Source organism: Poecilia reticulata, chromosome 15, assembly GCF_904066995.2.
Source record: "Poecilia reticulata chromosome 15, P_reticulata-male-v2, whole genome shotgun sequence".
Classification (NCBI taxonomy): Eukaryota; Metazoa; Chordata; class Actinopteri; order Cyprinodontiformes; family Poeciliidae; genus Poecilia; species Poecilia reticulata.
Genome location: NC_088844.1, coordinates 4,231,857 through 4,246,971, shown reverse-complemented (window position 1 = coordinate 4,246,971; position 15,115 = coordinate 4,231,857). Strand labels below are relative to the sequence as shown.

Genomic DNA, 15,115 nt, shown 5'->3' with positions numbered 1-15,115 from the left:
CCTCTTTTCACCGAGATAAAAAGGCTGATGCGATGACTATCTAAGCAGAGCTCTTCAGCCTATTAGCCGCCCAGTTCCCCCCCTCGTTCTTTTTCCTCTTCTCCCTCTTACTGGGTTTGTAATGAGATCAAAATTTGAGGCAATTAGTTCCCTCTTCCATTTTCTTTGCATCCCTTATCACTCACTTGTCACATCTATCCCGCTGCTCATCCATTCTCACAAAACAACAAAACCACATAATGAGAGAGTAAAAGCAACCAGTTGCTATGAGAATTTGTGAGAGCTTGCAACATTCTCGAACCATTAGTGTTCCACACAGGCTAAGCAGGCTTTAAACATGGCAACGCAAATATTGGGATTCAAAGTCAAAAAGAAAGATCCAGCAAAAGTCTAGCTTTATTCTCTCAAACTGTGTTTCATGCAAACAACTATGACCTTAAGTCAGCTATAAGGTGGGAAATATTCTAAATAAAATGATCTCAGCTAGTCGTACCCAACTGTAACATTTGTAATTCTGGTACAGTACCTTAAAAGAGCTTTTTCACCATTTTGTCAAACCAATATATGACCATGTCATTTTATGTGACAGATCAACAACAGAAAGTAGAGTCTGAGTGTGAAGAAGAAGAAAATGGGATACATTTTACATACATTAGCTGAATCCAGTACGAGTTGGGAGGAGTTCTGTGATGTTGGTTAAAAATAAGACTCTAGAATAGCGGTTCTCAACGTGGGCAGTACCGCCCCCCAGGGGGCGTTCAGAGGACGGCAGGGGGCGCTGGTGGACATTTTTACAAAAGGGGGGCTCTGGGATGTCTTTGGGGGGCGTTTAGTCGAAGGTAAACTTTACACCTTAAATGCACAACAATACCAGTTTAGACTTTGAGCAACTTGGTAAAACTGTATTGTGTAACATTAAATCATGCTTGGCTGCAGCTGTATCGATGGCAGCTCTTCTATTCAGTGTTTGTTAGATTCTGTTAGCTTCTTGGTGCAGCTCCGTTCTCCTGCTACTGGTAGCTAAAATCACGATACCCTCACTGTGTATCCCTCTGAAAAATGAACTCATTTAAATAAATAAATAAATCCCTCCATGGGTGATACCTCGACAGAGAGCGTTCATTTTATAGCGTTAACACGGTGCTGCAAGTGGTCCGGTATGAAACGGGGTGATAGAACAACACAGCACTTTTAAATTTCAATAATCAGAATGCAGAAATTGTTTCCGTTGTTTTAAAAGGTTTAGGTCAGTCTGCCTTTTCCCCATCGATTCGCTTCCCGACCGCCCTGCACCTTAGGGGGTAAAAAAAAGAAACGAGGCACACATTGAGCAAAACTCTGAAACAGGAGAAGCTGGACATAAAACGGAGCGACGAACTAGATGTGAATTATAACATAAAAACAGAGAATCCGATGCTGAACAGTGAAAAAATCAACACATGATGTGAAACACATGACGATTAGGCGGCGCAGCAGGTGATGAGTGAAGATTACTGATGGTCAATAAATGATAAAATAAATGTAGCAACAGGAAAGAAACTAAAGTGGACATAGCAATAAACCAAGAGAGGATAAAACTAATCAAAGGAAACTAAATGGAAATGAATGAAGAACAAAATGCAAGAATAAACTAAGAAACTAAAGTAAATACAGAGGAATAAACTGGTATGGCAAGACCTTTAGAGCAATAATTAATACAGAGACTGTATGGCAAGAATAAACAGACACTATTTCCAGATAAAAGGTAAAATAATATTGTTGAAATGTCATGGGTTTGTTGAGACCACATCTAATACTGAGAATAAATATATCTTACAGACCATAACAGTAAAGAACTGATCACTTATTTATGTTTTTAATTAGATTTGATATATTTATTTCTTCAATATTATTTTTCATGTCAGTGTTAATGTCATGAGGCTGATGACTCCATGACACTTTCAATTTGACTCATTAGGATTTGATTAAGAACCAGATTTGTTCTTTGTAATTTATGTCCAGTAAAACTATTAATCTATAATCAATAGACAGGTCTATATAAAGATATAATCCATGTTTCTGTCTCATATTTGTATGGCATTAAAAGGATCTGGAACTTTAGTTTTTCCACTGAAAGCTCTGGTTTGAACAATAAATGCCATGAGGGTGAAGTTTTATGGATGATACTCTGATGTCCCATTCTCCTGAAGGCAGCACAGAGCTGCACCACCAGAAACTGACAATCACTGAAGAGAAGAAGAGTTATGATTAATGTAGTGTAAGGGTACTCAGAGGGGACCCGGAAATTCAACCACACACAGGAGTATAAAAAGGAAAACAAAGTTTATTTTTTCAGATACTGGTTTCAGCTAAGGGAGAGGTCATCAAACACAGCACTGGGGAGAGAGGGGAGAAGACTGGTGATGCACGGACAAAGGAGGGGTATCTTAGAAATGTTCAGCTTAACTGACCTGTAGAGCAGTGGACGGGTGGGGCAGAGGAACAGAGGGTCTGATGACAGGGAGATGCAGGAAACCAGAGGAACAGGCTTCTGTGGAGGCAAGGAAGATCTCCACGGGGAGATCCGAGATGCAGCACCCAGAGACTTTGTCGAAAAACAGGCAGAGGTCATACACAGGAGGACAGAGAGCAGACTTAGCTTAGAGGGGCAGGCGGTAATCGGTGGTCGTGAGGCAGAGCTTGGGTCAGGGTCCAGAAATCCAGAATAGAAGGGATCCGTGAAGGGCTTGGCAGGAGGGGTAAATCCGTGGTCAGAAGGGGGGTCGAAGAAACACAGAAGGCTTGGCAGGAAACGCTGGCTCTCTACTGGCTCGTGGCTGTCGATAATCTGGCAGGGAAGCAGAGGCTGAGGGGTGTTTAAGTAGGGCAAGGCCCAGGTGGAACAGGTAAGCAATCAGGCGTGGCAGGTGAACTGAATGAGTGCTTAACACAGCATGGACAGGACATGAATCATAACATGTAGTTACAGTTCTATCCATGTTTTAATGTTGCAGCTCAGTCGTTTGCAAATAGTTCAAAGTTTAAACTGGCATGTTGAACATCTTTTATCTGGTCATTTTGTGGAATATTTAACAACTAGAAAATGGCAAAGAATAAGAATATATTTTCCACTCTGATTAGCTGCTGTTAGGCCTACTGATTTTAACTTGAATGTTCGTTACATTTTTCATAGACACCTGTGAAAATAATTTCTATTTCTATGACTTTTTTGTTCTCTGGGAAATTATTTTTGATGATAAATACAGAAACAAGCATAAAAATCAAAACATCTACAATAGTGATAGCAATATTAATAATAAAATAATGGTCAGTGCAAAGTATCCTACAAATTCTTTGGTGGGGGCGGTGAGGGACCTGGATAAAGGCTCGGGGGGTGCTGGGCTGAAAAAGGATGAGAAACACTGGACTAGTGCGAGTAACAATTACCGAGACAAGGGAAAAGTTTGAAAGGTTCATTGACTATAATGGACAAAGAGATGACTCTTCTGGGTTTTTCAGAGGAGACAGAGGACGGAACTGGAGAGGAGAGGAGGTTGGAATTATCTGAGGTTGGAATGAATAAAACGTGCTGTTAAATGGATGAAGATGGATTCCTAGTGCTAACAGACAGTCGGGGGTGGGGGGCCGTTTCGGGGGATCGTGAGTTTTTCCACCGAAGCGAAGGGTTGGCAGGTGCTGGTGAATGTTGGTGTGGTGATTGTTTCCTTTTGTCCTTCTTTCCAGGTTGGAGTTGTGGAACGTTGGAGGGTTTTACATACAGGTGAGTGAGCAGTGTGTTGTTTGAAGTGATCCACTTTGCTCGAGGAGGGTAGCCAGAGGAGCTAAAGAAGACTTCTTATATAGGCCGGCACCGGTAACTGAGTAACTAACATTGGAAAATGAGGAGGAGACTACTCACTTATTGGACAGGCTGGTGACTAGCATGCGTAGGCTGATTACCCATTGGATTGCCTTCTTCCTCTGCTGGCCATTAGCATGGCTAGGCTAGTGTTAGCATTGCATGTGCTGGTCTTCTGCAGAGGAGAGTACACTAACCCAAAAGAGTCAACAAAATGCAAAAACCAAAAACAAAACAGCAACAATCTACAATGGAAATCATCCTACCAAGTTCATCATAACTTCCGTTTCAGCATGAATTTCTGTTTAGCATAGCTTGTGTTTGCAGTTTGTTGATCCTCCTGGCTTACCATTGGAGCTTACCTTTAAAAATGTGTGTAAATCTTTGTCGATATAAGAATACTCTTTCGATATTCTTATGAATATCAACAAAGGGGTATCAACAATTCACTACCCCTGGGTTTCCATTAAATAAGACATAAAATTAACATTAGACTTGTGTAAGCTCATTCACATGAGTCATTAAAATCATGGCAGCAATTGATGTTAGCAGTTACATGAGATACTCATAATTCAGCCACAATGCTAGCAATCATCACCTATCAGCCATCAGAGGAGAATCTTACTTGGGCGTTGGAGCAACAAGCCCCGCCTACTTCAGAGCAGCTATATGTGCTGCATTTTGGGGGAATTGTAGTCGGTGATTTTACAGAAGAGCTGTGGATTTAACATCTTAGAATGACATAACTTAGTATGAACTGTGATGCTGTGAGAGCTCTGGTGGAGGCAGCTGCACATTGTCTGAAAAAAAAACAATCAAAACATCATCCTCCTACTATTTCCTATTGTTGTCTTCTTTGTGGTTTGCACCAGTAGTAACATCCAGCTGTTGATCATGTGACTCGTGTGAAAAAAGTGTTTCCATTGCAGTTTAGTGAAATACATGTATTTCGATACAAGTGAAAAACCACCTCACCTCATCAATAGTTATCTGCTCAACCAGAGAGCCTAAAATTAAAATCTGCACTTAAATACAATTTATGATCTGTGGAATGACTTTGATCTTCAAAGATGTTCTCCATCAAGTCTGACTGAACTTCAGTTGGGTAAACTTTAATGGTTCTGATAGGTTTGAAAATGAAAAGTATGAATTTATCTTTGGTGAATTCTGGTTTCCTACTGAAAGTCTTTCCAAACTCTGGAGAACTGGATGGGAAACATTCTAAATATTATTTTGGTTGTCTATCTTTCTTTCTCTCTCTTCTTCTAATATTGATTTTGTGTTTAGGTAGTTTAGGTAAAATTTTGGTTACAGTCCATCAACACTGCTGAAGGAGAATAGATGTGCAGCAAATGACAAAGGGTCATCAACAGAAAATAGCCCTAGCTGGACATGTGTGTGCGCGTGTGTGTGTGTGTGTGCGTGCGTGTGTGTGTGTGTGTGTGTGTGTGTGTGCGTGTGTGTGTGTGAGTGAGTGTGTGGGGGGTGGCTTGTTGTTAGAGTGAGTTTGGGGAAATGGTCTGGCATGCTTGATTACACTTTAGCAGTCAGCCAGCCACTACAGTCTGGAAAAGTTCGACCTTTCAGTGCCATCATATATATAGAGACAAAGCGCGGCGGGACGAGGCGATGGAAGACGACGGTGAGTCACTGTGAATGCACACGGGTCGGATGCCACTGATACCCACACGGCGCTTGCATCTCCAATTTGAAATTTTAGTCTGATGGCTGCCCTTTACTCTCACCTGTACAAAATGAAACTCGTGACCTTTGAACCATGTCAAGCCAATGAAGAAAATGTTCAGAAATAGACATTTGTATCAATCACATCGTCTTTAGATCCCTGACTTCAGGACATGACGGACATGACCAGAGCAGGCGGACGATTTCTGCTAGAGCTTTATTACCACTGCCTGCACAGGACGAATTATCTATTGGCTTTATCATTTTTAAATGCATGTTCAATAACAAAAAAAGAAAGAAATAAATACTAATAATCTTTCAGATCCTGAACAATAAACTTCATAACACACTGACAGTTCAAACAATTTTAGTGGCTAATTTATTTCATACCTCTTAACAGTGACTCCTGATAACACTTTTTGCAGAATCTTTGTTTTCCAAGAAAACACCAATATAATTTGCTGCTGCTTTGTTTTTCAAGGATAAAATTTGGTGAAGCTGATGTAGCCTTCAGCCTCTTCTCAGAATCTGAACCACTATGCTGCAAGTGCACCAAAGAAAAACACATAATGTTGAATTTTATATGTATTTAAGCATAAAAATATGTAGTGTAGTAAAAGCGCAAATTTTCCCTTTGAACAAATGAAGCTGAAGAAAGACGGAGGACCTATTGTAGAGGGCTTGAGCATCGGGAGAAGTGCTGAAAACAAGAAAGCAAAACTCTGACATGGAACAAATGGAGACTGGGCCTGAGCCTTCGCATTAATTGTCTTGAATTATTCAGCCGACTCTAGAGTGTGAGGACCACTTGAGCACTTCTGCTGTGTGTGTGCAAAACCGAGTGAATGGAAGATAAGTGGTTAAGAGCGTGTGCTACTTTAATGTTCATTCAGTATGTATATGCAGCCCTGTCTCATCATAAACCGTTGGAACAACACGGCAAGTCATAATTCATGTCATCACAACATGTTTTGGCTTTAGTGCTACTAAATGCCAGGAACACTTATGCTTTACTAGTGCCCTGATATCGCATGAATATCATATTGATCGTCATTTTTCCATGTTTTGGTGCATTTTTAATGTTTAATGAGATGAATTTTTCACTTTGTACTTTTTTTTAACAGTGTAAACTATTTGAAAAAACCTTAAAATGCTAATAATTTCCATAAGTAGCCATGCTATCTCAGTGCATTGTGTTGGCATCAAATAGAAATGTCAATATGCTATGAGCTTAATCTACTATTCTCATTGAGTTTGTGGTACGCAGTTAGTGACCTCCAGAAACAACTGGTCACTCTTCATTAAATAGAACTGCATCCATGTGTCAGGTTACATTATCCACACACACACACACACACACACACACACACACACACACACACACACACACACACACACACACACACACACACAGATCTTGAGTGTGCAATCAGAGTCTTTATAACTCATCTCCCAATGATCAGCTGCCTGCTGCATTTGCCCTTCAATGCCAGCTTAACTTAGATTTTCCATCCGTCTCCATCCCTCCATCTCTGCTCCTCTGCGTTGGTTGGGTGTAAACATGGTCTCAGTTTTACGTCTGTCAACTAAACCAACATGTCTCCAAGCACTTCTCCATCACCAGGCAGGGCATCGGGTTGAGAGTTAGAATCTCTAAATATTGGGTTTGTTTATTTTTAGGGGCAGTAGATCACAAGTTGTTCAGGTTAAGAGTAGGTTAGGGTCTACATGCTAACTTGTTTGTTGCTAGTGACTGTAACGCAGATGAGAGCAGGACGGATCGGTCTAAATAACAGTACTACCATGGGATTGATATTAGTGTAACAGAGTTAAAAATGCACTTTATTAAGTAAGAAGTTTACACCATTATTTATTTAAAATGAGTGAATTTTATCTTTTGAACTTTCATTTTGAAGTTCCAGTTTTTGTGCCCTTTCTTATTTGTGTGTACGTGACTTCCCCTCCCTCACATCTGGTACTTTATCAGCATTTCCTTTGTCAATATGTCCTATTTTCATATAAACCGTCTGATCTTGTATCCTCCCTGAAAAGGCAAGCAAGCTAATTTATTTTTAACCAAAACTGTTGATGTGCAAAAGTTGATAATTGCAGTGAACTTTTCTGTAACGTCCCCCATTGAGGTGTGAGGTACATGCGTAGATGCACTGCTGTGGGGTAAAAACCAATGGTGGCCAGCATTGTGCTGTGTTGTCCTACTCAACCTGTTCAATTTCTGATAAGCAACGTGATACTTGAGCACTTTGTTCATGGGAGATGGTTACTGTTTGGTGGAAGCTAATCAGGTGAAAGCTTAGGGTCAAAAGCGCATGTTTGATGATTCGCTAACATCACAGCACCATTTGGTGGTCTGGTATGACAACTACAGCTGAGACTGTAGTTGGCGGTGTAGTTGTCATTTAGGTGGTGGTGCCGTCTAAATGTGAAACCTTTCAGCAGCAGGGGCGGATCTAGAAAAATATTTATGGGGTGGCAAGAGGGTGGCAGGGACTTTTTCAGGGGTGGCACATATATATATATATATATATTGTTTTTAATACAAAATTGAAATGTAATATTAAAAACATTTAATATAAATGTTTTTAATATTTTGTATTAAAAACAACACAAAATATTGTTTTTAACTTGCATTGTTTCAAAATGAGCTTCATGTAGCACCGAGGCTTAAATACAATTTCTTAATGTAGTATAGTTAATTATTTTCACATCTTTCGTACTCCTGCTAATTGATACTGATATGCATATCAATTGACATGCAATGTGTCCAGAAAACCATTTTATCCCAATACAGGACAAGGAGAATCTGTCACAAAAATATTAGTAGCGCCATCATTTGTTCTTCGATATATCTTAAAATAAAGATTAGAAAACTGATGTTTGATAAATTCTCCATGATATAAATCTATAAACAGTTTAGTTTCTGTTAGTTCTGTCAAGATACAAGAAAGGGCGAATATCTACTTATATCGGTCAATCGTTTCATTTTAAATATGCTGTAGGAGCCGTAGTTTGACGACTGTTATAAATATCACCATGTTTTTAGAACACAGGGGATTAGCTCAGTTTTTGTCTCTTGTTTTTAGGAATTGCAGCAGCTGCAGTGGCGCCACAATAAAGGTACAATAAAGCTGATAAACAGGTGAAGAACCAAACAGAACCACTTCTGACTGTTTGCAAAGCCAAACATCCAATAAAAGTTCCACCAAGCCACTACCAAGGCACTGGGGTCAAGATTCTAGACACGGCAAAACAAGGTTCAATGTCCAAACTTATTGATTGTTCTTGGTGATTTATTTTCCTCTTTCACCAAACAATTACAGACATCAAACCTTTATTTGTTCTTATGCTACCACTCTGAAAAACCATCGGCCCCAAGTAAAGTAAAAAAATTCAAATGGATAAAGAAATAAAGAAAAAATAGCTCCAACAACTTTTATTCTGCCTTTTCTCGCTCTGTGTCGCTTTACGCGGACCCGTTGCCATGGCAACCGACAGACAACAGCTCAACGAGCACATAGAGCAGAGATTACCGATCAGGGGAATCAACACCAAAAAACAAACATTTCCCACACAAAAAAGTTATAATAAGTTTTCGCCTGAGCACAGCGGCGGTTGATTAGCTGATTTAAACAGCTGCTCTACTGATGACGTGGTGGCGGGTTGACCTGTTTTAGTTCTAACGGAACCAAAACACACCGAACTGCGCAGCACATGTTAAGGTTATCAAAGTCAGTAGCAGGCTAACAACAGTTAGGCTAGTATAACTGACCCACTGCTCACTTGTTCAATCTTTTCTTTAAATTAAAAGTTTTCCTCACCTGTGAAATTTGAAGCCCTTATTACCATTATCTATGGTTGAATTAACCGCTAAACATTGCGTCCGTTATTCCGATTCTTTGCGTGATTGTAGCATTTTCCTGACTACCAATATTCCTGACTCAATGGACAGAAATGGCGCATCATGTGTGACTTACGATAAATCACATCATGTCCAGTAATATATCCATCAATGCTGCTGCCTCGCGCTCTGTCCTTCTCTCGCACTTCCCGCTACTTAGCAGTAGGTGTCAGGTTACATTGGGTTGCATTCAATGTTGTCGGGGAAAAAAGAGTTTCATGCGCTTAATGTCCGATTTGCCATAACTATTTATTGAATTCGTTGTCGCTAGCTGGGGTGGCAACAGGGGTGGCGAGGCTCTCGTTTGGGGTGCCACCCCTGCCATCCCGCTAGATCCACCCCTGTTCAGCAGTATTTTCAGATGCTGATTTAGTCTTGTGTAAAAGTAGCCTTGGAGAACAATATTTGCTAAAGAATGACTGTACAACTCAACAACCAGCTATCGTCCACAATACTGGTGCAGCGTTAAAATTCCAGACTTGCCCATTCCAATTTTGGCTGATACCAATTTTTTTGGGCTAAAATGTTGCTAAATGTAGCAAGAAAGTTGAAGAGTTGCCAACAGTGAGATGACTATTATTAACTGCAAAGATATAGACCTGATCTGGTGGGCCAGTCTGCTAGTCAAACCCCTATCACAGCAGAGCAGAAGAAGATAACAGTTGATTTATAGACCTTTGCCAGGGTAGATAAAATTGGTGGTCAAGATTGGCTTCGCATGTAAAATTCGGCCAATCACAGATTTCCCCAAATTAGGGAAATCAGCACCAATTAATCGGTGCATCCCTCGCTCAGAACATTCATCCTTCCTCAAATCTCCCCAGATCCCGACTCTATCAAGGATCCGTTGGCTGAAGGAAACCTGATTTATAGAAACGTTTCATGAAGTAAAACACCCCGAATGTCTTCCACACCCCTGAAAGACTCGTGTCCAGACACAAATAAGCCGGCTTGTAGGCAGGAGGTAAAAATGTGACATCAGTAGCTGTAGTGGACTCTCACTTCATCAAACAACTTTCAAAAAACTATTTATGCTCTAAAGATCCCGATTAGAAGTTCACTTTAACATCACAGACATAATTGTGTCAGCTGGATTTGTGCTCAGGCTTTTTATTGTGCTTATTTTCAGCACCAGTAACAAGGTCCCTCAGCTCATTGGGCTTTTATTGTCTTCTTTCCATTATCTAATTTTGCTCAGTGCGCCTGTCACTCTAAAGGGCTTTTCTCCAACTTGATGTTGTCTTCAAGGTACAAATGGACCCTGTTCATGAGATGTGCAGCGGAGCAGCCACATTAATAATTTGTAGCTAATATCTCTTGTCCTTGCAGCAATATAAACATGCTTTTCCTCAGTGTCTCACCTTTCTCGATTCATCGTCCTCTGCCTCTGTTCTTCTCTCTCTCGCTCAGTCACTCCGTCTGTCTTTCCTCCCGTCTCTCTTGCTCCCAGAACAAGCTCTGAATGGATGAGTGTTTTTTTATGTTAGCATTCTGGGCCAAAAGGCAGGACTGTTGTGTATGTGTGCTGTGATATTCAAATATTAAAGAATCCGTCACTCGTTTGGTGGACTTCAAGGTGTTCATCTATTTAAATGCTAAATCTCTGCTCTGCCATGGGGAATGTTTGAAGAATCATTCAGAGCTCAAGCCATGGGTCAGATTTTAACACTAGCGGAGCCACCCTGGATGTGTGAGAAGAACAGCGTGTTCTCCAGAGATCACACTGGTAGCACAGTGTCCCTGTTCCATGATGGATGAACAGCTTCCATGTAAAACTTTTAATCAATAGATTTAATTTGCTTTTGATGTTTGAAAAGGACATTATTTACAATATGGTACAAAAGGGCAGTTTTCACGTCCCTTTTATTGGTGAGACCCAATTGTAATTATTGAGTTAATTGCAGGGTTTGTAATTAATAATTAATCACATTTTAATCATGCCATATATTGACAAAATAAGTTACATTCTCAATTCAAGAAGCCTTTTTGTTGCTAAATTATTGACACATGAGCTTAACAAAAATATGTTATTTAGGTTCTCCAACTAACACATTGGTGCAAAGTGTTATTCTTTGCAGCAGTGTTTCAGTAAGCCCTGATCATTCATGGAACTTCTTTAGAAATGTGGATGGTGGACTTTGACACTAGTGTTTGGCAGTGATGGCATAGTTTGAAAAAGTAACTAATCGGATTACTGACTACTCCTTGAAAAAGTAACTCAGATTACCGACTACTTGATTTGGAAAGTAACTAAGTTACATTAAAAGTAACTTCTTTCAGTTACTTTCAGCAGCTGCAACTCTCTGCCACCTGTGAAAATTACATTGACCTTTGCCAAAACTTAATTGCAAGCTATTTTATAATAGTAATATGAACAATGTGCCTCCACTTATAAGGTTAAACTGAAGGGAAGATTGTTTAATGGTTACAACAGTACAAAAAATGTTTGTAATTTGTATGTTCCTCTATTGTCTGGAAAACTCTAAGAAGGATTTTAAAGGCCCCCTCCCTGCCCCAGCCTCCAGGTTCTGCGTTACGGCCCTGTGTTTGTTGTCAGAGCGCAGCGCACAGAGCTCCTGCTGCGGCTCCACAACTCGGATGGTCTTCTGCACAGATTTGTGACACTTGTCTTAATATTTATTATAATGGCGTTTAGTTGCACAGCTTTACGGACTCGTCTATTATTACACTGTTCAGATTAGTCTTGATGTTTGCAGTTTTCTGGAGCGCAACGCGAAGCTCAATGTCATTCACTGCAAAAATATTAACTTGACATTTCAAAGACACAGCGGGACGGACCATCCGGGAAATGATGGACAGAGAGAGTCTGACTAAAACTAACTGGACAGACAAATTCTGGGATTTATTATGAATCTTTGCTTATTTCCAAGCCCAAATGAGCAACTTCACGTTCAAAAACGAGCCCCAAAAAGCGCAACCCGCGACTCATTCAATTTGCAAGCGACTTTAGAAGCAAAACAAGCCCAAAGTCACTTATGATAATCGGACTTGGTGACAGAACCTCAAAATAGTTCCTGTTTTAGCAGCAAAATTCGCATCTCTCCCCTCCCTCCATTGTTTACGTTTCTGTCGCTGCTGATACCGTCGCATAGAAACGGCGGTCGCTCCCCAGGGCGCGTGGAGGAAATGAAATAAAATTACAATAGAAAATAGTAACGCAAAATGATTAACTGTAGTATGACTACTGGATTTGAAATAGCAATGCGTTAGATTACTCTCCGACGTCAGTACCGCCTTACTTTGTAATGTGTTGCTGACGTCACTGGTGTCGCGGAAGGCTGTGCTGCTGCTACAGGTTTAGCATTGAGATGCTGTGATTAGCTCTGAGAGGCTAACTCCTTTTAGCACAACTTGGACACAGCAGTAGTTTTTTCCAACATTTCATCAAATCAGTTTTTTGAAGCAAAAATGGACCCCAAAGAGACACACCTTCGTCATCCATCACTGTTGTTTCCGGATATTGCTTGTGCGTCAGACTTATGGGTATACCAGAAACACAAATATAAAGGTTCTGGTCGAAACCTGTGTATGTAAAAAAATAATGAATGCAACTAATTGTGTTAAAATTTTCAACGTGTGATTCAATGTGAAATTAGAGCGTTAAAGTCCTGTCCCCTATGTCAGGGTCTGTGTTTTTCCCTATTTTACTTTGTTAGTTATTTGCTTTGTTTTTGGTTTGTTTTTATTTGTTGCTGGAACCGTCATTCCTCATGGCATCCACCAGATGTCACCAACTAGCAGAGCCCCTGGGAAGCTGCTGGGTTCAACCCGTGTACACACCTGCAGCTCGTTTGTAGGGCGTGGATTGTGGATATAAGCAGCAGCTCCTCTTCTTCTCATCGCCTGAGTGTTTGCTTACCTCGATGATCCTGCCGTCTCCTCGTTGTTCCCGTGTGTTCAGTCCTTCCCGGGTTCTGAGTGAGTCTGTTTCCCCGCTGTTGTGGATCACCTACCTCCTGTGTCCTCCCTTGACGCTGCCGGTGTTACCGGTCAGACGCCACTCCTCGTGTGTTCATCTTCTCCCTTCGTCGATCCTTCTCCGGTGGATTCCCCTTTGGGACTTTCCGGGTCTGAAGACCCAAGCCCGAACCCAACCGGAGAAAAGGTACTACTGAACCGAAGTCAAAGCCGCTCCTCCAACCGTTAACCTACCTATCCGCTCTCCGAGTCATACAAACCAACGTTATACTCAAGTCCTCCTTACCTCCCTACCAAGTAAGCATCTCCTGATTTATTCCTGGAAAACATTCACCTTCCCGTTTCTAATCTTGTCTCTTGTTGGCAGTAAGACGACCCGGTCCTCCGTTCCAGTATTCATTCCCTATTCCCTTTCCTGACTTCAATAAATCATCATTGTACTTTTATCCATCTCTTCTGGTTGTGTTCTTGCATGTGGGTTCGACAATTGAGTACCAACATGACAGACTAGTCCTTTTCAACCTGTACAAACTAATAGTTGATATTTTTAGGTTAATGTTGTCGGAATACATTTCTTTCCAGATAGAGCTGGGTGATGTAACGGAAAAAACTTGTCACGGTAAAAGTCTCATATCAGTCGATATCGATAATTATTGATTAGTTTTTTGTTCTAAATATTGCCAAACTGGTGGCATGAGCTTTCCTTTTTAATTAGTTACCACTTCAGGCCATTGTTTTTTATTTTTCAGCAACTTGTGAGAGATTGTAGTGAAACCTGAAACTGCGGCTGCGCAAGTTACTGAACATGTTGTTGCTAGGTAACCAAAGAGTGAGTGAGTTGACGCCACCAATCTTGCTTAGTGCGCCATGAGGTCAAGCAGCTAAAACCTTTTCTCTTCCTACAAATCCCAGAATGCTGTGTGGTTCTGGATCAGAGTTCAGCTAATATTCTCTATATTGAATATTACGTCAGATGTATTCTGTTATTGATCATGTGTCTATCACTATATATTCTTTTTAGCTATAAAGTTTTCTCAAAATTATTCATATACCCAGGAAATTCGGAGGTAAAATTGTTTGTTTCTGATGCCAAAACCTTGTGAAAGAAGTTTTAATTATGGAAAAAATACGACTATTTACATTTTAATAGAAAATATCAAAATAAGCCCTTATCCCCCCGCCCACACACACATGCACACATTGATTGATTAGTGTAAGAATATCAATGAAATGTTTCTCATTTTGGTAATTTGTCTTTTGTGATAAGTTTTCCACAAAGGCGTAACGGCAACAGTTATTAGAGTAAGTGCATTTTAAAAGACTTTACAACTTTACCTCCGCTACATGTCTGTATTTCTTGTCATGCCGCTCCATGGCACGGCATTCAGTCTGGATGCCGAAAAATGATCCCAATAGACAGAGTGAGTAAAAAAACAGAAACATTGTGGACTGAAAGCATGATTTTCGGCTGTTTCCTCATTTTGTTGCGATGTCTCCTGTCACCACAGATATTCTCTGGCCCTTCTCTGCAGCAATAACTTTCTGTAAGGTTTAGTCTCAAAAAGGCAGTTCCACTTCCACTGTGCTGCTCTCATCACTTCCTGGTGCTCTGTGGCCCCGTCAAACATATGGGGACGCCCGTCTCATTTACCATCAGACACATTTCTTCAAGTACAACCATTCATCTAGTTAAGTCTAGATGCATTTGTCCCTGAAAATAAAAAATAATAGCACAGCGA

At 40.6% G+C, this 15,115-nt stretch overlaps 1 long non-coding RNA gene across 1 annotated transcript; it reads right to left on the bottom strand.

Moving 5' to 3' along the window:
• Positions 1 to 2,303: 2,303 nt before the first annotated feature.
• On the bottom strand, positions 2,304 to 4,215 carry LOC108166949 (uncharacterized). Its single transcript, XR_001777341.2, has 2 exons — positions 2,451 to 4,215; positions 2,304 to 2,375 (listed from the first exon to the last, which is right to left on the bottom strand). It is a non-coding gene; the product is annotated as an uncharacterized LOC108166949 (long non-coding RNA).
• Positions 4,216 to 15,115: the final 10,900 nt, after the last annotated feature.